Here is a 7,940-nt window from a genome sequence, read left to right on the forward strand (position 1 = left end):
AAGTGAATCACAAAGTGTTTATTCTGTGCTCTATTTGATTTCAGGGTATTTTTACCCTCATTTTAATACAAATTATTATGATGGAATTTGCTATGTCATGCCCTAATGAATTAGTCACCTTGGACCAAGCATAGAAGTCTGGCAGCCGAATCAACCTGGACATGATTCTAGGCAGTAGTCTAAATATTTGCTTTCTTCATCATTGCAAACTAAGGACATAACATGATGTGAAATCTGACATGATTACATGAGACTAGTGTTTCTGGGATTATTTTAAAACAGTCCAATTGATGTCCAGGACACAGTTTGTGTGGAAGTGGAGAAATGGAGGTGGATGTTCTCTGGAATATAAGACAGCTGGCTGCTGAACAAGTAACTACACAACTGAACAAGTAACTACACACCTGTGCCAGTCTCACAGAAACTAACCTTTAACCCCCAAATTCTTTTTTTTTGTTTTTACTAAAAACCTGAGATTCCCTATTTCATAAATAGTATTATATTTTTGATCAGATATTATGCATTTTAACACAGTTACCACAAAATAATTGGTACAGTAACAAGTAAAAATTTAAATAAATATATAATATATTTCATAGCATTGCTCCCTTAATGTAAAAGCTTGCATTAGTACTGGAGATTTTGTATTTGTTTTTAAAGGGTTAAAGGGGAGTGTTTTGAAGACCTATATTTGGAATTCTGAAGACGTTTACAGACAATGTATTCGCCCACATTTGGGTTTTCTACATTTTATTGTGAAACAATATTAAATAAAATTGATTAAGATTGAATCAAACATGAAGCAGAAAATAATAGATTGCATAATAATAGAATGCATTTACCTGCTTTGCTATGACACACCTGAATGAGCTGTGGTGCAACCAGTTGTCTTTAGAAGTCATGTAATTTACTGAAGGGAGTCCACTTGTGTTTAACCCTCAGAGCACAGTAAAGTCCATTATTAAGAAATGGAGGGAATATGGCATACAGCTGTGCTCAACACCCTGACAGAAATTCTGAAATTTGGGCATTGAGTTTAAAAATATGACTGATCATGCATAACCTGGGCATCATTGTAGGCAGCAGTCTGAATATTAGCCTTTTTTATTTAGGGATAGTGATCATATGATCATATGAAGCCATTTATTATAACATAGTTGTTTGGCTCCTTTTTAAATCATAATGATAACAGAAATCACCCAAATGTCCCTGATCAAAGTTTACATACCCTTGAATGTTTGGCCTCGTTACAGACACACAAGGTGACACACACAGGTGAAAATGGCAATTAAAGGTGAATTTCCCACACCTGTAGCTTTTTAAATTGCAATTAATGTCTGTGAATAAATAGTTAATGAGTTTGTTAGCGCTCATGTGGATGACCTGAGCAGGCTAGATACTAAGCCATGGGGAGCAGAAACGGACTGTCAAAAGACCTGCGTAACAAGGTAATGGAATTTTATAAAGACGGAAAAGGAAATAAAAAGATATCCAAAGCCTTGGGGGTGTGTGAGCTCTAAAGGCATGGGGAATCTTGTGAAAATTGATGCCAAGATGAATACAGCATGCTATCAGAAAATACTGGCAGAAAATGTCAGTTGACCCCACAGTGGTTACAGCAGAAAAAGGTGAAGGTTCTGGAGTGGCCATCACAGTTTCCTGACCTTAATATCATCAAGCCACTCTGGTGAGATCTCAAATGTGTTGGTAATGCAAGAAGACCAAAGACTTTGCATGAGCTGGAGGCATTTTGCCAAGATGAATGGGCAGCTATACCACCTGCAATAATTTGGGGCTTCATGGACAACTACTACAAAAGACTGCACGCTGTTATTGATGCCTAATTGGGCAATACACAATATTATGAACTAAGTGTATGCAGACTTTTGAACAGGGATCAGTAAAAAAAATTTTTTGTTGCCATGTTAAGTTTTATGATTGTGCCATTCTGTTATGACCTACAGTTGAATATAAATAAGAAATAAAAGACGTGTTTTGCCATCTCACTCATGTTTTCTTTACAAATGGTACAAATATTATCAATTCACCAAGGGTATGCAAACTTTTGAGCACAACTATGAATCTGTGTAGAAAAAGGTTTCTGGGTGAGAGCACTAGTCATGGTGGTCAATAGGAGGCCAAAGACAACTCAAAAGGAGTTACAGTCTTCTATGACTTATCTGGGAGACACTAAGCTTACTGCAACAATAGGCCAGGTGCCTCACAAAAGTGGCCTTCATTGGAGGTTGCGAAAGGTAGGCAATTTTTGATTAACACATCTAAGCTAGATTTTTCAGAAGGCATGTGGGGTTAGACTCTGAGTCTAACCCCACATGTGTTGGCTCTGAGACTAAGTGGAAAAACGATTCTATGGTCTGATAAGACAAAATGTGGCTTTTTGTTCTCAACGTTATGGCATATGTTTGAGGCAATCCCAACACTGCACATCTGCACACCAAATGCAATGATGTTTAATGCATTTATCCCAATATTTAATTGAAAATAGTACAAAGACAACATATCAAATGTTGAAACTGAGAAATTGTATTGTTTTTGGAAAAAATACATGCCCATTTTAAATTTGATGCCAGCAACATGTTTCAAAAATGTTGGGTCAGGGGCATGTTTACCACGGTGTTGCATCATCTCTTTTAACAACACTCTGTAATTGTTTGGGAACTGAGGAGAACAATTGCGGCATTTTTGAAAGTGAAATGTTTTCCCATTCTTGCTTGATATAGGATTGCAGTTTTAGTCTACTTTGTCATATTTGTTGTTGTAAAATGCACCAAATGTTTTCAATGGGTGACAGGACTGCGGGCAGGCCAGTTTAGTGCAGTGATGTCCCCTACAAAATCACGTCTGTTTTAATGCAGTGCCGCCTGAGGGCCCAAAGATCACGGCCAACCAATGTTGGTTTTGGGGAAAAATATAAATCATTTTGGAGCAAATATTTGATAACTTTAAAACAAGCCACTTTTATTAGACATCTTAATCCTTGGACTTTCAGTTGATTTTTGCAAATGGAGACACGCATAATCACATGTACTTAAATCAATGTTCCTGATCCCCTAGCCCTAAACTGATCCTAAGCTTAACCTTAATCTCAACAAACTAACATTTATGCCTATACTTAGCCTAGCCCTAACGCCTAACCCTAACCCATAATGCCTGAATCTAAACGTAACCCCAATTCTAACACATGACCTAACTTTTTACCCTATCCCCAGGAAACTGGAATTGACATTTATTCTAATGGAGACTGGCCAAATAACCTAGCGGGGACAGATTTGTCAGGTTTTCCTATCTTTGTGGGTACATCTGGTCCCCACGTGTACACAGACATGGATAACACACACACACATACACACACAATTTTATTTTATGTTAGAACTCTCATGACATTTTACAAGGATTCAAAGATTTCAAAGGCATTGAATACATGAAAGCAAATTGTTCCCTAACCCAGTCACGCACCCATACATGTGTGCCCGCGAAAGTAAACACACACACACAAAGTTCTGTATTGCCAACCTAGTGGGATGCAAAAATAAACTTCTAATGTTCCAAAACCTACACTTAACCCTAACCCTAACCTTAACCCTAATATTAACCCTAAGACTATTAATCCCCAGAATGTAGTAGAACATGCCCCCATACACACGCAAACACACACATTTACATCAACATACACACACACTCAGACAGGAAGGACCCCTGTATGCTGGCATTTAGGGGACATTATAACCCATGTTAAGGTCCACTGATTAGGAGCCTATTAGACTGTGAGGGTGCTAATTACTGCTTACGATTTGGCTTTAGTTTGAACTTTGATGGTTTATCTTCCTACTTTTTTTCTCTAATTTGATTACACTAATGGGAGTCCTTAATGACTCTGATGGGTGGTTTAATTAAGTATCGGACACCCAGAGAGGGTTAGGGGCATTGAAGACCTAGTTACCCAGAGAGGGTTAGGGGCATTGAAGACCTAGTTACCCAGAGAGGGTTAGGGGCATTAAAGTCCTAGTTACCCAGAGAGGGTTAGGGGCATTAAAGTCCTAGTTACCCAGAGAGGGTTAGGGGCATTGAAGACCTAGTTACCCAGAGAGGGTTGGGAGTGGAGATCTAGCTACCTGGAGGGAGAGGGTAAAGGAACAGGAGGGGAGGCGAATTGAGAGGGGAGGGGGGTTGGTTGTCTCACTCCCAGGCCCCCTCCTTCTGATTCATCCTCCCTCCCTGTCTCTCTTCATTCCTCCCCACTCTTTCCTCCCAGACGACATTTCTCTCTCATTAATCATTGATGTTGACCTTTCTATGACAGAGGCACCAATTTCACAGGAACACTTAACAGACTTAACCCCTAATTTTCTTAGCCCTGGGCTGAAGCTCGGGTTAATACATTTAACCTTCCATTTTCTTAGCCCCTGGGCTGAAGCCAGGTTAACACATTTAACCCTTCATTTTCTTAGCCCCTGGGCTGAAGCCAGGTTAACACATTTAACCCTTCATTTTTTTAGCCCCTGGGCTGAAGTAGGTTAACACAATTACAATAACACTCCATTTTGTTAGCCCCTGAGCCAACACCTTGAAATCTCCACTCCACTAGAACCTGGACTACCACTAGGCTAACACTAGGCTACCACTAGGCTAACACTAGGCTACCACTAGGCTACCACTAGGCAAACACTAGGCTACCACTAGGCTAACACTAGGCTACCACTAGGCTAACACTAGGCTACCACTAGGCAAACACTAGGCTAACACTAGGCTACCACTAGGCTAACACTAGGCAAACACTAGGCTAACACTAGGCAAACACTAGGCTAACACTAGGCTAACCACTTACTGGTGTTGCCACCACCAGGTTAGTCTTTATGGTTGTGAATAATGATGATCATTGAGTCCAATAGAATTGCACTAAATCCATCCCTTTTAATGGTGACCTGAAGTCCACTGAAATGGCATGGATTGGCCAACCACCTGACATCACTGTCTGTGTGAAAACATTTTACAAGGGCTGGGGTGGAGAAACAGAAACAAGCCTTTTCAAGACAGATGGAAACTTAAAGATGAGAGAGATGGACGGAGAGAATGACAGAAAATCAGCGTCTACAGAAGAAATGACCCAGACACGTTCAGTTAATTATGCAGCCAGAGGCGTCCACCCCCACAGTGTTTAGGGAGTCAAGGTTGTCACTGGCCTGCTTTTCATCCCCCAGCCAATCATTTCTAATGGATGATGCACCACAGGGGATAGAGTGCGGCTCACAACATGCTATACAATAATTAGCTCAGAGGTGCAGGTGGGAGGTTAATTAAGATAAACTGACGTCTCCCCTTCTCGCTAAACTACAACATCGTGACGTCACCCCTATTTTCCTTCACACGAAACCCGCATCTCAGCACCCCACCAACCTATAGTCCATAGGGTGTGTTTGTTGTGCGCACGTGCATGCGCATGTGTGAAAACAACAGAATCCTCAGAGAGCGACACTTATCCCTTCTCTCTCTGTCTTCACACCCAGATTTCTTTGGTTGGAGCTATCGCAATTCATCTGCGCTGTGCTAAGACACATTGTTTGTAGCTTGTCTTGATGTGGAGCTCTAGTCCCTCCTACAGCTGGTCGTATCAGACCCATGCGTCTCAGAAACCGAGTATCTGTGTGACACTATTATGTACATGACAATTTAGAGAAGCTTGTCTAGAACCAAGAAAGTAGTTATGTATGGTTGATGTGCCTGTGTGTGTGTGTGTGTGCAGAGAGTTTTAGGGGGTCTAGCCTTGATGTTTGGGGTCTTTTGATTGAAGTAGCTCTATCTTTCATGTCACTGAACATCCAAAGGGCAGGAACCTTTCAGCCCTTCAGTGCCAGCTAGTCGGGGGTCTCTTTTTAAATCAGTTTAATAAATATATCTTGGATCTGCCACTAAAACCAAACATTGACTCGATTTGATACAAAACAGATACAAAATGTTTAGATAGAGACAAAACTTGTCCTGCGCCATAGGTGGGACTCAAGGGCTTGGTGTACCTTGCTTTACCTCCTTGCCAGTTCAAATAAATTATTTAAATATGAACCAAGATGTGCATACCAATGCATAAATCTCAGATGAAGCATCTAAATGAGCTAAACAGTGCCATTCTGTGCTGTTTGGCTAAAAATAATATAGCATGTGATATTATTTTTGGCCACGTAGCATTAGATAGATTAGAATCATGTAATTAGAAAGTGCAGGCCACATTATTTCTTAATCATACAGTATGCTTTCTGCAAAACTGTGAGAAAGTTTCAGCCACAGGCAAACTGAAGAATAATTTCAGGGTGCACCTGTACACCGTTCAGATGTTGAAATTGTTTTGGACTAACATGTAAAGGCATTCTTATTTTTGAAGTAATGTATATGACAAACAAATGAAAACATAATGATTGGAAATGTTAATGCAACATTAAAACAACATTAACATTTAAAGTTAGATTAGCCAAAATTTGAGGTTACTCTACATACTTTTGGAAAGGTAGGCTTTTGAATGTCTTGGTACTAATAAGCAGGTTCTAGTTTCAAGAGGAACCTGGTTCCCCTATTAGAACGTAAGGACAGAGAAGACTTTGACTGGACTGAGCGGGAACTGCCCTTTCTCTGGAGTGGGATGTCTAAGTGACCAGAACTGAAGAGCTTAAGCAGGGATGTGGGGTTTGAGCAGTGTCTGGACGTAGGGAGGACAGTTTCCCTTCCTGCTCCGTGGACAAACACCATCTTCTTGGTGGTTGATTTAATGTTCACCTGGACACCAGGGGAGTGTGCAAGGCTAATTGAATCTTGGGCTGAAATTGTGTGGATTTTTTTGTTGCTGGAATCTCCTCCAACCAACTGGATCCCTCTCTTTGCCAATCGTAAGTATGTGTGAAAGCCACATGCCCGCTGTTCCACTGTAGCTCCTCCTGGAGGAGGAGGGTGGGTGGGCAGTGCATGTCAATCATCTACACCAGTGTTTCCCAATCCTGGTCCTGGGGTCCACAAGGAGTGCAGGTTTTTGTTTTGGCCTTAGCACACACCTGATTAATTTTGTTGATTATGTCAATCAAGTGTGTGAGTGCTGGGGCAACATTTGACTCAGGTGTGTGAGAGCTGGGGCAACGTTTGACTCAGGGGTGTGAGAGCTGGGGCAACGTTTGACTCAGGGGTGTGAGTGCTGGGGCAACGTTTGACTCAGGTGTGTGAGAGCTGGGGCAACGTTTGACTCAGGGGTGTGAGTGCTGGGGTAATGTTTGACTCAGGTGTGTGAGTACTGGGGCAACGTTTGACTCGGTTGTGTGAGTACTGGGGCAACGTTTGACTCGGTTGTGTGAGTACTGGGGCAACGTTTGACTCGGTTGTGTGAGTCCTGGGGCAACGTTTGACTCGGTTGTGTGTGGGGCAATGTTTGACTCAAGTGTGTGAGTGCTGGGGCAATGTTTGACTCAGGTGTGTGAGTGCTGGGGTAAAGTTTGACTCGGGTGTGTGAGTGCTGGGGCAACGTTTGACTCAGGGATGTGAGTGCTGGGGTAACATTTGACTCAGGTGTGTGAGTGCTGGGGTAACATTTGACTCAGGTGTGTGAGTGCTGGGGCAACATTTGAATCAGGGGTGTGAGTGCTAGGGCAATGTTTGACTCAGGTGAGTGAGTGCTGGGGCAAAAGCAAAAACGTGCACCTTTGGACCAGTATTGGGAAACTCAACCCAAATCAAGCAAGGAGCCGTTAACTACAAATCTCCCAAATCTCCCACAGATGGACACATATGGGAATTGTAAAAACTGTAGGTAAATATAGACATCTAATGTAATATTGTATATCCTCACCCACTTTTGGATTTAAATGTTTGCAACTTCACATGGATTGTGTGTATTCTGGCCTAATATACTGTTTACCACTAAAAGCACCATTACACCAATTACAATT

The sequence above is a fragment of the Esox lucius genome, chromosome 4 (genome assembly GCF_011004845.1).
Source record: "Esox lucius isolate fEsoLuc1 chromosome 4, fEsoLuc1.pri, whole genome shotgun sequence".
In the NCBI taxonomy this organism is placed as follows: Eukaryota; Metazoa; Chordata; class Actinopteri; order Esociformes; family Esocidae; genus Esox; species Esox lucius.